Source organism: Cervus canadensis, chromosome 2 (genome assembly GCF_019320065.1).
Source record: "Cervus canadensis isolate Bull #8, Minnesota chromosome 2, ASM1932006v1, whole genome shotgun sequence".
Classification (NCBI taxonomy): Eukaryota; Metazoa; Chordata; class Mammalia; order Artiodactyla; family Cervidae; genus Cervus; species Cervus canadensis.
Window position 1 is genome coordinate 88,337,801 of NC_057387.1, and position 14,188 is coordinate 88,351,988.

Here is a 14,188-nt window from a genome sequence, read left to right on the forward strand (position 1 = left end):
CCCAGTACATTCTCCTCGCAGCAAGTACAGTGACAGTTTAAATCATTTCATTCCCTTGCTGAGAGTCCTTGGGTGATGGTCATCAGTTCTTTCAGAAATAGTTCAACTCCATCCCCTTCTTCTGGTACATGGTAAGATTGTGAAGTTAGGAGCATGTGACATTATTTGGGCAATGAAATGGGAGCAAAAGTGATAAACATCACTTAGAGGTAATTTTAAGAGTCAACACATACTTCAGCTGTTTTACTTCCTTGGTCCTGACAATCCCAGTGCTCCAGACAGAAGCTGCTGCTCCATTGGACTGGGTTCTAGACAGGATATGATGGCAAAACAGATATATAGCATGAGTGAGAAATAAATATATGTAACGCTACACCTTCAAAAGCTTCCAACTGCACAAAGAATGAAACACAAATGGCTTACCTTAATGAACAAATGCCAATATAGCTGGCTCCTGTGTGTCTATCTAACGTCATCTTGGGGCTGTCCTTCCAGGTCACTATATTCCACTCACATTGGCCCTCTTGCAATGTATAGAACAAGCCAAGCATCTTTCATCCTTTCCTGAATGGTTCTTTTCATGGTTCATTCCTCACCCTATAGATCTCAGCTTAAATATTACCTCTTCAGAGATGTCTCCCTCAACCACTGTCTCAAAGGGGGCCCCTCACTGTGACTCTCCATCACAGCACCCTGATCATCTCCTGCAAAATGCATCAGTCTGTAATAATGATTCTTTGACTGACATCTCTCCCACTAGGCTCTAAGCACTGTTAGGGAAGGAGCTCACTGCTGTCTCCAGTGCCTAGGATTACCATTAATGTGGTACCCTATAGACAGTAGGCACTCAAGATATATTTGTTCAGTGAATGAACAAATGAGAAAAGATTCAAAAAAACTACAGAGACGTCCCTGGTGGCTCAGTGTTAAAGAATCCGCCTACCTATGCAGGAGACATGGTTCGATCCCTGGTTCAGGAAGATCCCACATGCCTCAGAGCCACTAAGCCCATGCGCCTCAACTACTGAGTCTGCGCCCTAGAGTTTGTGAACCATGACTACTGAGCCCACACACCACAACTACTGAAGCCTGCGTGCCCTAGAGCCCATGCTCTGCAATAAGAGAAGCCACGGCAATGAGCAACCTGTGTACTGCAACTAGAAAGCAGCCCCTACTCATCACTACTAGAGAAAAGGCCCAGGCAGCAGCAAAGACCCAGCACAGCCAAAAATAAATAAATAAAATTATTTTTTTTTAAAAACTATAGACATCATATTGCACATCACAGAGGCAAAAGGTGGGGAGAAAAAGGGAACTTGAACTTACAGCAAGGGAATTAAGAATGGCTAGGATGTATATCTAACATTCATTTAGGTACTTTACATGTTATCTCTCTGCTGCTGCTGCTGCTGCTAAGTCACTTCAGTCGTGTCCAACTCTGTGCGACCCCATAGACGGCAGCCCACCAGGCTCCCCTGTCCCTAGGATTCTCCAGTCAAGAACACTGGAGTGGGTTGCCATTTCCTTCTCCAATGCATGAAAGTGAAAATTGAAAGTGAAGTCGTTCAGTTATGTCCGACTCGTAGAGACCCCATGGACTGCAGCCTACCAGGCTCCTCTGTCCATGGGACTTTCCAGGCAAGAGTACTGGAGTGGGGTGCCATTGCCTTCTCAATAATCCTAGGAGGTCAATATTAGTATCTCCACTTTCTAAGTCAGACAACTGAAGCTCAACTTGCTCAAGTAATGAAACCAATAATGGCATTAGTTTTAACTCAGGCCAGTTAGCCTCTTTCCTCCAAGCAATGATGCTTCTCTAGAAATTAAACTGTTGTTACATTTTTATCAAGCACTTTTCTATTATAATATCAGTTCAGTTCAGTTCAGTTCAGTTTTTGGCTGTGCTGGGTCTTTGCTGCTGCCTGGGCTTTTTCTCTAGTGGTGGCCAGTGGGGGCTACTTTCTAGTGGCAGTACACAGGCTTCTCATTGCTGTGACTTCTCTTGTTGCAAAGCATGGGCTGTAAGGCATTCAGGCTTTCAGTCGCTCAGTCGTGTCCTACTATTTGCAATCCCATGGACTGCAGCATGCCAGGCTTCCCTGTCCATCACCAACTCCCAGAGCTTGCTCAAACTCATATCCATCAAGTTGGTGATGCCATCCAGCCATCCTCTGTCGTCCCCCTCTCCTCCTGCCCTCTATCTTTCCCAGCATCAGGGTCTTTTCCAATGAGTCAGTTCTTTGCACCAGGTGGCCAAATTATTGGAGTTTCAGCTTCAGCATCAGTCCTTCCAATGAATATTCAGGACTGATTTTCTTTTTCTTTTTTTCCTACTTATTCATTTATTTATTTTAAATTTTTTATTAGTTGGAGGCTAATTACTTTACAATATTGTAGTGGTTTTTGCCATACATTGACATGAATCAGCCATGGATTTACATGTATTCCCAATCCCGATCCCCCCTCCCACCTCCCTCTCTACCCGATCCCTTTGGGTCTTCCCAGTGCACCAGGCCTGAGCACTTGTCTCATGCATCCAACCTGGGCTGGTGATCTGTTTCACTATAGATAATATACATGTTTTGATGCTGTTCTCTCGAAACATCCCACCCTCGCCTTCTCCCAGAGAGTCCAAAAGTCTGTTCTGTACATCTGTGTCTCTTTTTCTGTTTTGCATATAGGGTTATCATTACCATCTTTCTAAATTCCATATATATATGTTAGTATGCTGTAATGTTCTTTATCTTTCTGGCTTACTTCACTCTGTATAATGGGCTCCAGTTTCATCCATCTCATTAGAACTGATTCAAATGAATTCTTTTTAATGGCTGAGTAATATTCCATGGTGTATATGTACCACACCTTCCTTATCCATTCATCTGCTGATGGGCATCTAGGCTGCATCCATGTCCTGGCTATTATAAACAGTGCTGCGATGAACACTGGGGTGCACGTGTCTCTTTCAAATCTGGTTTCCTCAGTGTGTATGCCCAGGAGTGGGATTGCTGGGTCATATGGCAGTTCTATTTCCAGTTTTTTAAGGAATCTCCACACTGTTCTCCATAGTGGCTGTACTAGTTTGCATTCCCACCAACAGTGTAAGAGGGTTCCCTTTTCTCCACACCCTCTCCAGCATTTATTGCTTGTAGACTTTTGGATAGCAGCCATCCTGACTGGCCTGTAATGGTACCTCATTGTGGTTTTGATTTGCATTTCTCTGATAATGAGTGATGTTGAGCATCTTTTCATGTGTTTGTTAGCCATCTGCATGTCTTCTTTGGAGAAATGTCTGTTTAGTTCTTTGGCCCATTTTTTGATTGGGTCATTTATTTTTCTGGAATTGAGCTGCAGGAGTTGCTTGTATATTTTTGAGATTAATCCTTTGTCTGTTTCTTCATTTGCTATTATTTTCTCCCAATCTGAGGGCTGTCTTTTCACCTTACTTATAGTTTCCTTTGTAGTGCAAAAGCTTTTAAGTTTCATTAGGTCCCATTTGTTTAGTTTTGCTTTTATTTCCAATATTCTGGGAGGTGGGTCATAGAGGATCTTGCTGTGATTTATGTCGGAGAGTGTTTTGCCTATGTTCTCCTCTAGGAGTTTTATAGTTTCTGGTCTTACATTTAGATCTTTAATCCATTTTGAGTTTATTTTTGTGTATGGTGTTAGAAAGTGTTCTAGTGTCATTCTTTTACAAGTGGTTGACCAGTTTTCCCAGCACCACTTGTTAAAGAGGTTGTCTTTTTTCCATTGTATATCCTTACCTCCTCTGTCGAAGATAAGGAGGACTGATTTTCTTTAGGATGGACTGGTTGGATCTCCTTACAGTCCAAAGGACTCTCAAGAGTCTTCTCCAATGCCACAATTCAAAAACATCAATTCTTTGGCACTCAGCTTTCTTTATGGTCCAATTCTCACTTCCATACATGACTACTGGAAAAACCATAGCTTTGACTAGACAGACCTTTGTTGGCAAAGTAATGTCTCTGCTTTTTAATATGCTGTCTAGGTTTGTCATAGCTTTTCTTCCAAGGAGCAAGCATCTTTTAATTTCGTGGCTGCAGTCACCATCTGCAGTGATTTTTGGAGCCCAAGAAAATAAAGTCTGTTTCCATTGTTTCCCCATCTATTAGCCGTGAAGTGATGGGACTGGATGCCAAGATCTTAGTTTTTTGAATAATATAAATTGCACTTATATATCGATACATCTCTACTCCAAGAACCAGTTTTTGGCTTTCTTTTCTTTTCTTTTTTTTCAGGTTCATCCTAAAGCCTATAACAAATATCTCCTGTTATCCGGAACAACAGGAGGCAGAATAATGCAGCAAATCCAAACTACAAGTAAATCAGACATTTTATTGGAACTTTTTTCTGGAAGTATTTTTTCTTCACAGAATAAAAAGCCAACACGATTAGGAAGTAAGTCTGTGTTCTGAATTCATTTTCGGAACTTGAGATCAACTTGTGCTCCTGTCCAATTGTTTGGTCATATACGAGTCTTTGAGATGCCATGGACTGTAGCTCACCAGGCTCCTCTGTCTATGGGATTCTTCAGGCAAGAATACTGGAGTGGGTTATCATTTCCTCTTCCAGTGGATCTTCCTGGCCCAGGGATCGGACCCGCATCTCCTGAAGCTCTGGCATTGGCTGATGAATTCTTTACTGCTGAGCCACCTGGGAAACCTGAAATCAATCTATACTGGCTTAACTTACCATATTGCCCCATTCCCAGACACTGTTCTGCTTGTTGCAGAACATGCAAAGTTAAATGGCCAAGGGCTATGGGATCCACGGTCCTGATTTGATTAGTAGAGATGCCAAACATCTAAACAAACAACTAAAACCACCCAGCTTTTTGCCTCTGACCCATCTTTGGGTAAAGTAATTGTGTTAACAGCAGAAAGGTGTGGCCTGAATAACTCCCAAGCAGTTCTGCTGGACTCTGAGTAGACTCACAGGATTATCAGAGCAGAAGGAGCCTTAAGGACCATCTTAAATGCCCTATTTTAACAGGTTAGAAACTGCCAGACATTACTTATTTGCCTAAGAAAAACAAGACTCCTAACTCCTAGTCAAGTGCCCTTTCCACCACAACATAGCACGTCCCTAACCAAGAACTAGTAGTGACTGATAATGGGAAAGTAGCAGTAAATAGTAGTCTAGATAATACAGACTGTAAATCTCCAATGTTTCTCTTACTGTCTGTCATTTAGAGAACTCTGAACAAAAAGAACATACACAATTTTTTTTTTAAAAAAAGGAGATGAGGAAGAGCAATTTTCTATTAAACATTCTTCTGAAAGCATTACTTTACCCCATATCTTACTGAATTATTAGAAATAGCATTAGCATTAGAAAATCTAGGAAGATAAATGTGGCTAGTAAACTAAACATATGGAAAAGGAAAATTATAACAAAGAAAAGAGAGTTTTACAAATTTAATTAAAGTAATACAAGAGTATAATTTGAAAATTGTGCATCTCAAAGCAAACTTTATTTGTTCAATTATTTTTCACAACAGCATTTTATGATTCTAATACACTGAATTTTTTCAAGAAAGAAACTCATTTAAAAGCAGATAATTACTCCCAAACTTTGATCATATTTCTTTAATGTGGGAAGAAAATACTGCCTTAATTGTATGAAATGCAAAATTTTAAAGTTCTGTTTGGTTTTTTTTTAACTCCCAATACAGAATTTAAAAAATTGTCACAGGGAAATAGGTTGAGGTCATTAAGTGCATGACACTAAATAAGCCAGCTACTGGTGTTCTGTTTCTTCCCAAGTTCTCCCAGAGAAAACTTAAATTGAATCTTCAGCAGAATAATCCTCAAATGTACTTTATAACCAAAATGAGAGCTTTTGTTTACATAGTTTTTGGATTTTGCTATTCCTAATTTTATTCTAAAATTCAATTTTACCTCAAACCATAATTACCATATTAACTTTGCAATGCACAGTTGTATGCAATTCAGCAAAGCAGTAGTAAACCATCAGGTTCTATTCACCCAGGGCTTAGGAAAAACAAGATTGGTCACACCCATTTAAAAACAAATTTCATGCTATTTCCCAATATGTGGTTTCAATCTAAGTTCTGACAATGAATTATACGTATATCTATATATCTCAACTTGATTTTCAAAGGTAGGCAAAGGGAGTTCTTTTCAGCTTAGCTTTGTCTGTGGCTGAAGCTGGAGATTTTGTCATTTCATAGCCAAACTCACATTGCCAGTGATTTTCAATTTGCCTTGAAATAAGGCCTGTGAGGAAGAAGAAACAAAATTTATTATTTGTTGTTTTGAGAGTGCTAACATTTCTAGACTGTCCAGCCCCAAGATGATTTATTTATCCAAGTCTCTTAAACTTTCTTCAAAATATGAAACTTGGCTTTCGGGAATAGATTTAGCACCAGATTCCTCACAAGGGTAAATTTGTAAAAGTCACGCTTTACACAGAGCAGTCAAAAGACACAGCTTTCCCAAATCTGTTCTCTTAGAAATTGAGCCTGCCATTACCTGTCTTCCTCAAATATTAGGCAGAGTGGGTTCGTACTAGACTGATTTTGTTTAAAAACATTACGCGTTCAGTGGGTCTGCCAGCAGGGAGGAAAAGCACGTGTGTAACACACTTAGAAACTGGGGATTCGATTACAGATGCATCTAGGCAATGAAGTGTCACCATTTTTCTCCCTTTTTGGGTCTACATGATAAAGATGTATTCCCTACAGGGGGAGGCCAGGCAGCCTGCTGAGCCTGAGGTGCCTGTGTGAACCTTTGGCTCAATAAGGAGACTCAAACCAGTCCCAAGTGCAGAGCCACAGTTTGTTCCACTTAACTGCCTGGGATTAGATCACATGATGTTTGCTAAATTTATCATGTAACAAAATCCCAGGAAAACTTTAAAGAAATAGAAAAATTGGGAACATAGCATGATTTCTCTGCTATGAGCTCAGTCTTCTTACTCAATTCTTAAAATAGAGGGAAAGTTGCTGGTAGTCTTCACTTCCTAACAAGTATATTAAGGAGTGAGGAGCTCTTCTGCCTCACTAGTAGGAAAGCACTGAGCTCTGCTTTCTCTACACCTTCTGGTGAGGGTGACTAATTCCTCTCCCCGCCCCCCCACCCCCGTCTGGACAAACTAAATATTTCCTTTCTATATGGCACGCAGCCTTCTGTCTGATGACTTAAAGGTCAAGTGTCTCAGAACACAATATATTTAACATATGTCTTTTAAAAATATGGACCAGTAGTTCCTACCAGAGAAACTCACCATGTTTCCCTTTTCTTAATTAAAAGAAGAAATTACATTTTATTTAATAATGATTACAGAGAAAAAATGAGTCTTCACCTTTTAGAAACTCCAAACAAAAGAATCATTTAAATCTGGGCCCTAAGGTGCTTTTCATGTGTGCTTTCTCCTAGAGAGCATATTGCTTTGCTTCAACTGTAGCCAAACATATAAATTATAATTTCCACTGTGTTTAACGGTTTCCAGTCAAATCCTCTGAGCATAGGGAAAACCATTAGCACATTAACACAAAAGTCTCCCATTTTTATCTTTAATTCCTCTGGGTGCTAACAGGTGTTCAGGAAAAGTGAGCTGACACTTTACTCTCCAAATGGGTGGTAAACAGATAAATTGAGAGAATGAGAGTAGCTGAGGGTGAAGCTTGCCCACGCTGCCAAGGAAATGCATGGAGTGCACAGTGCCATGAGCAGTGGTAGGTAGGAAGGGGAACGTGCCAGCTCCGAGACTGATGGCCTCTGTTCTGTCCAGATTTTGAAGAAGGCTCAGTGGGTGCAAATGTCAGTGTCAATGGTGTGTATTCAACTGAAACATCATAGATGCAAGTCTCTTACTAGTCAATGCACCAGTTGAAATGTGCTTAGTTGCTTAGAATAAGCATTTTTAAAAGGAATACGAGGAAGAGTCAGATTTAGTCATTTATCCAACCTCAAATTATGAGAGTACCACAGGAACAAATAAGGCTGGAAGTGTTAGCTGCTTCAGTCCTGTCTGACTCTTTGCAATCTCGTGGACTGTAGCCTGCCAGGCTCCTCTGTCCATGGGATTCTCCAGGAAAGAATACTGGGGTGGATAGCTGTTCCCTTCTCCAGGGATCTTTCTGACCCAGAGATTGAATCCGGGTCTCCCAAATTATAGGCAGATTCTTTACCGTCTGAGCCACCAGGGAAGCCCAAATGAGGTGGAGGCAACAACAACAAAAAATCAGGTTACAATGGAAAGCAGCATCTTAGCTTCCTTTGTGTTACCTATGGATAACATATATCAAGTCTGCTCAACATTGTGCCCCTAAAGAATTTAAGAAGACCCTTGACAATCTGGGGGCCTGAAAAATCTATACAAGCCATGAATACATTTTAGAGAAATACAAGTGAATTCAGTGATTGTGAAAATTTAAAAATGCCAGGCATCACGCTAAGTTCTGGAGACACAAAGATGAACAAGATGTGGTTTGTTCCCTTGAGACACGCACACTCTCCTGGGAGAAGAGACAGGCACACCACTAGTGTAATGAGACAGTGCTAGGCTAGCGATCCAGCAAGTGGCCCAGAAAAGGGACTGACTATAGCTCCCCAACAGTGTGGTAGAAGGTCTTTAAACATAACAACTAAGTTCATTTTGTTTTGTTATATTAATATTCATTTAGTTTATTTGGCTGTGCTGTGTCTTACCTGCAGCATAAGGGATCTTTAATTGTAGAATGCAAACTCTTAGTTGTAACATGTGAGATCTAGTTCCCTGACCAAGGATCGAACACAAGCCCCATTAATTGGAAGCACAGCCTTAGCCACTGGACCACTAGGGAAGTCCCTAAGATCATTTTAAAAGATAGGAAGTTTGTCAAGGAAATCACAGCTCAGACAAAAAAGGAGCACAGGCAAAGATACGAAAGGTAAAATGTCTTGCCTCTGTGACCACTAGTCCTTTCTTCTGTCTGGATGACTCCTACTCTCCACCTGTGCACTGACTCCCCCAGGACAAAGCCAAGCATTATTTCCTCTGTGAAGCCTTCACTGACAGCCCAGAAAGATATGGCGTCTCCTTCTTCCACCCTCTCCAACCACAAGCCGGACAGGGCACCACAGCTATTTGATTGCACTTATTCCTCTGCAGACCTATCTCGTACCAAACTGTGGATGCCCTGAGCATGTGAACTATTTCTGATTCATCTGGACATTTTCAGCACACAGGGCAGTGACTGACACATGGCTAGCTCCACAACTATTTGTCATTCGTTAAGTGAATATTTGGGGAACACTGAATTTTGTGGGTTTGACCACTTTACACTTTATGGGATGAGGCTGAAATAAGTGATGAAGTGAAACAGGTTAAAATCCACCTAATACAAGGATATAAGTACCGTCATACTTACCATGTGAGGATTCATTTTACCAGTCATCAGAGCCAGTAAGTCCAAGTCAGTCACTGTGATTGTGCAGTCGGCCTTCTTATCTAAAGATAACCCTGGGCTTGATCCCTGGGTCAGGAAGATCCCCTGGAGAAGGAAATGGCAACCCACTCCAGTATTCTTGCCTAGAGAATTCCATGGACAAAGAAGCCTGGCAGGCTATACAGTCCGTGGGGTCACAAAGAGTTGGACATGACTGACTAACACTTTTTCTTTCTTTTCTTTCACTGTGGACAAGGATCCCTTAGAAGAAATGGAGTAGCCCTCATAACCAACAAAAGAGTCTGAAATGCAACACACAAGTGCAATCTCAAAAACAGCAGAATGATCTCAGTTTATTTCCAAGGCAAACCATTCAGCATCACAGTAATCCAAACCTATGCCCTAACCAAAATCAGATTCATTGCATTCTTTGCAGCCAAAGATGGAGAAGCTCTATACAGTCAGCAAAAACAAGACCTGGAGATGACTGTGGCTCAGATCATCAGCTCCTTACAGAAAAATTCAGGTTTAAACTGAAGAAAGTGGGAAAAACCACTAAGCCATTCAGGTATGACCTAAATCAAATCCCTTATGGTTATACAGTGGAGGTGATGAAAAGATTCAAGGGATTAGATCTGGGAGACAAAGTGTCTGAAGAACTATGGAAAGAGGTTCATAACATTGTACAGGAGGTGGTGACCAAAACCATCCCCAAGAAAAAGAAATGCAAGAAAGCAAAGTGGTTGTCTGAGGAGGCTTTACAAATAGCTGGAAAAAGAAGAGAAGCAAAAGGCAAAGGAGGAAGGGGAAGATACAACCAAGTGAATGGAGAGTTCCAGAGTAAAGTAAGAAGAGATAAGAAGGCCTTCTTCAATAAACAATGCAAAGAAATAGAAGAAAACCATAGAATGGGTAAGACTAGGGCTCTCTTCAAGAAAACTGGAGATATCAAAGAAACATATCACACAAGGATGAGCATGATAAAGGATAGAAACAGTAAGGACACAACAGACGCAGAAGAAATTAAGAAGAGGTGGCAAGAATACACAGAAGAACTGTACAAAAGAGGTCTTAATGACTCATATAACCACAATGGTGTGGTCACTCACCTAGAGCTTGACATCCTGGAGTGTGAAGTCAAGTGGGCCTTAGGAAACATCACTACCAACAAAGTTAGTGGAGGATGGAATTCCAGCTGAGCTATTTCAAATCCTAAAAAATGATGTTAAAGTGCTGTACTCAAGATGTCAGCAAATTTGGAAAAACCAGCAGTGGCCAAAGGACTGGAAAAGATCAGTTTTCATCCCAATTCCAAAGAAGGGCAGTGCTAAAGAATGTTCAAACTACTAGACAATTGCACTAACTTCCCATGCTAAAAGGTTATGCTCAAAATCCTTCAAGTTAAGCTTCAGCAGTATTTGAATTGAGAACTTCCAGATGTATAAGCTGAGTTTAGAAAAGGCAGAGGAACCAGAGACCAAATTGCCAACATTTGTTGGATCATAGAGAAAGCAAGGGAATTTCACAAAAACATCTACTTCTGTTTCATTGACTACATGAAAGCCTTTGACTGTGGATACAGCAAAGGGTGGAAATCTCTTAAAGAGGTGGGAATACCAGACCATCTTAACTTGTCTCCTGAGAAACCTGTATGTGGGCCAAAAATAACAGTTAGAACCTTATCTGTAACAATGGACTGCATCAAAATTGGGAAAGGAGTACAACAAGGCTGTATATTGTCACCCTATTTATTTAATTTATATGCAGAGTACATCATGCAAAATGCTGGACTGGATGAATCACAAACTGGAATTAAACTTGTTGGGAGAAATAGCAACAACCTCAGATATGCGGATGATACCACTCTAATGGCAGAAAGTAAAGAGGAACTAAAGAGTCACCTGATAAGGGTGAAAGAGGAAAGTGAAAAAGCTGGCTTAAAACTCAACATTCAAAAAACGAAGTTCATGGTATCCACTCTTATCACTTTATGGCAAATAGAATGGGAAAAAGTAGAAGCTATGACAAATTTTTTCTTCTTGGGCTCCAATATCACTGTGGATAGTGACTGCAGCCATGAAATTAGAAGACATTTGCTTCACAGAAGGAAAACTATGACAAACCTAGACAGCATATTAAAAAGCAAACATATCACTTTGCTGACAAAGGTCCATATAGTCAAAGCTATGATCTTTCCAGTAGTCATGTACATATGTGAGAGTTGAACCATAAGGAAGGCTGAGTGCCAAAAATAGATGCTTTCAAATTGTGATGCTGAAGACTCTTGAGAGTCCCTTGGACAGCAAGGAAATCAAACCTGTCAATCTTGAAGGAAATCAATTCTGAATATTCACAGGAAGGACCCAAGCTGAATCTGAAGCTACAATACTTTTGGCCACCTGATGCAAAGAGCCAACTTACTGGAAAAGACTCTGATGCTGGGAAAGATTGAAAGCAAAAGTAGAAGAGAGCAGCAGAAGATGAGATGGTTAGATAGCATCATGGATTCAATGGACATGAACTTGGGCAAACTCCAGGAGGTAGTCAGGGACAGGGAGGCCTAGCATGCTGCAGTCCATGGGGTAACAAAGAATCAGACACAACTTAGCGACTGAACAACAATGTGATAGTATTAGTAGGGAGGGCCTTCGGGTGTCCTAAGGGTAGAGCCTTTATGAATGGGATTTACGCCTTATAAAGAGGCTCCAGAGAGACCCTGAGCCCTTCCACGATGTTGGCCCACAGCAAAAAAGCACTGGCTATGAACCAGGCAGAGGATACTCAAAAAAGGTGACCATGCTGATGCCTTGATCTTGGACTTCCAGTCACCAGAACTGTGACAAATAAATTGCTGTTGTTTTTGATCCACCCAGGTGTGGTATGTTCAAAGAGAAGTACAAACAGACTAGGATGGGGGCAAACTATTAAAGCATAGCATGTCCTTTTATTAAGTAACTAAAACAAGATTCAAAACTAAGCATTTTTCTTTTATGTCTTAGGATGCAGAAATAACCCCTAAAAAGACGGTGTCTCAATGGCCATTCCATCTCTACCTCTATCTAAATTTTCTCTTATTGCTTTAAAAACAAGGTCTGAAGTCTTAAAAATTCAAGTATTTCCAGTCTAGAAAAACCAGTTCCCTTGTAGATATATAACATCAAAGAGCAGGGAGGAAAAAAAAGCTAGCAAATTGAGATAGCTGGACTTGATTTACAGTTGGATTAGATTTTAATATTCCAAGAAAGAACTCCTAGTGACTTTAGGAAATAAAGTGCTGCTGCTGTTACTATACCAGCACTTACTGAGCTCTCACTATGCTGAGAACCTCACATACCTGGGCTCATTTGATCTTAAAAATAAACCTATAAGGGTGAGAGGGGTCAAACAACTTGCTCAAGGTCACACAGCCAGTAAGTGGCTGAGCTAGGCAGGGAAGCAGATTCCTGCTGCCAAAGCCTACACTCCCAGCTCCTAAGTTACATGGCTCTTCTCGTTACAGGAAAAATACAAACATTCAACAGCTCAGTTTTCACTGGGCCTTCACCAGTTCATCAGCATCTGATGCATCCCAAATGCTTTCTCAGCTCCCTGTGTCCTTTTAAAGAATCACAGGCAATTCCAATGCGTTTAAGTAAAATTAATGTTTAATTTATAGGTTGGGAAGGAAGTAATGACTTACTGAGCACTAACTATGCTAGGGGCTTTACATACCTTGTCTCATTTAATCCCCACAACTGCTCCACGGACAGACAGTATTCTCACCATTTACTAGGTGAGACAATTGGACTCAGGAAAAGTTTATATCTAATGAATGACAAAGCCAAGGTCTGAACCCAGGTTTGGGTATCTCCGAAGACTATGCTTTTTCTCCTGTACCTTGGGGATGGGAGACTCTGGGGCTTTCTATATCATGTTCCCCACAAAGGGGCAGGGTTGAGAACTCAACTAGGTGCTGAGGGGGCAGACTATAGGAATGAAAGAATAATATGTCACGTTAAATTAATCAACGTTGGCTTCCTGGAGACATGCTATGTGAGTTGTTTCAAAGGAGAGGAGGGAGAGGCAGAACTGATAGAGAAACACCCAGGCAGCAAGAAAAGAGTATGAAAATGTACAAAATCTAAAAGTCCTTGACACAGCCACCTGTATCATTACCAAACTCTTAGAATATAAGCAAGTGAAATACATTTAAGCAAATCTTACTATGTTTGCAGAAAGTAAACCTCTCAACAGTATGTACATGTCAAAAGAATTAACAATTCTCTTTCAGATGTCGGTTCAAACTAGGACAGGTTATTAATGCTTTAACATAGCTGATCTCTAACAAATGGTCATTTGTTGGCTGATGTAAAAAGAGCTGGCAATTTCCCGTGGCAGCTTTTACTGGTAAGTCCATATTTCAACGCCACTCCCGGCTGCCAACAAGTATCAGTTTCAGCAGAAATTCAGAGTAAAATTCCTGCAGGTTTGGGATGGGGCACCTAATGTGGGGAGAGCTCACTGCCAGAGTCCATATACAGAGAACATGGTTTTTCTGAAATTTTTATTACGTTTCCATAAGCATATAACCTTTCAAAACAAACAAACACTGATAACAAAACAGGAAAAATTTTCTCTAAAAACCACATCTGTCTAAGTATATCAATCTATAATCCTGAAGTAACCATTAACCTTCAGTCATTTAAAAACTCGGCATTATTTCCCAAAAGACCTTTTTATTTCTTGAAGCTAGAATCTAAATGAAACATTAGTTTTTCTTCCTACATTATGTTAGAT

The 14,188-nt window shown here is 40.6% G+C and overlaps 1 pseudogene; it reads right to left on the bottom strand.

Annotated features, from left to right (window-relative positions):
• Positions 1–6,161: 6,161 nt before the first annotated feature.
• LOC122429126 overlaps positions 6,162–14,188 on the bottom strand; it is an 89,793-nt pseudogene continuing 81,766 nt past the window's right edge.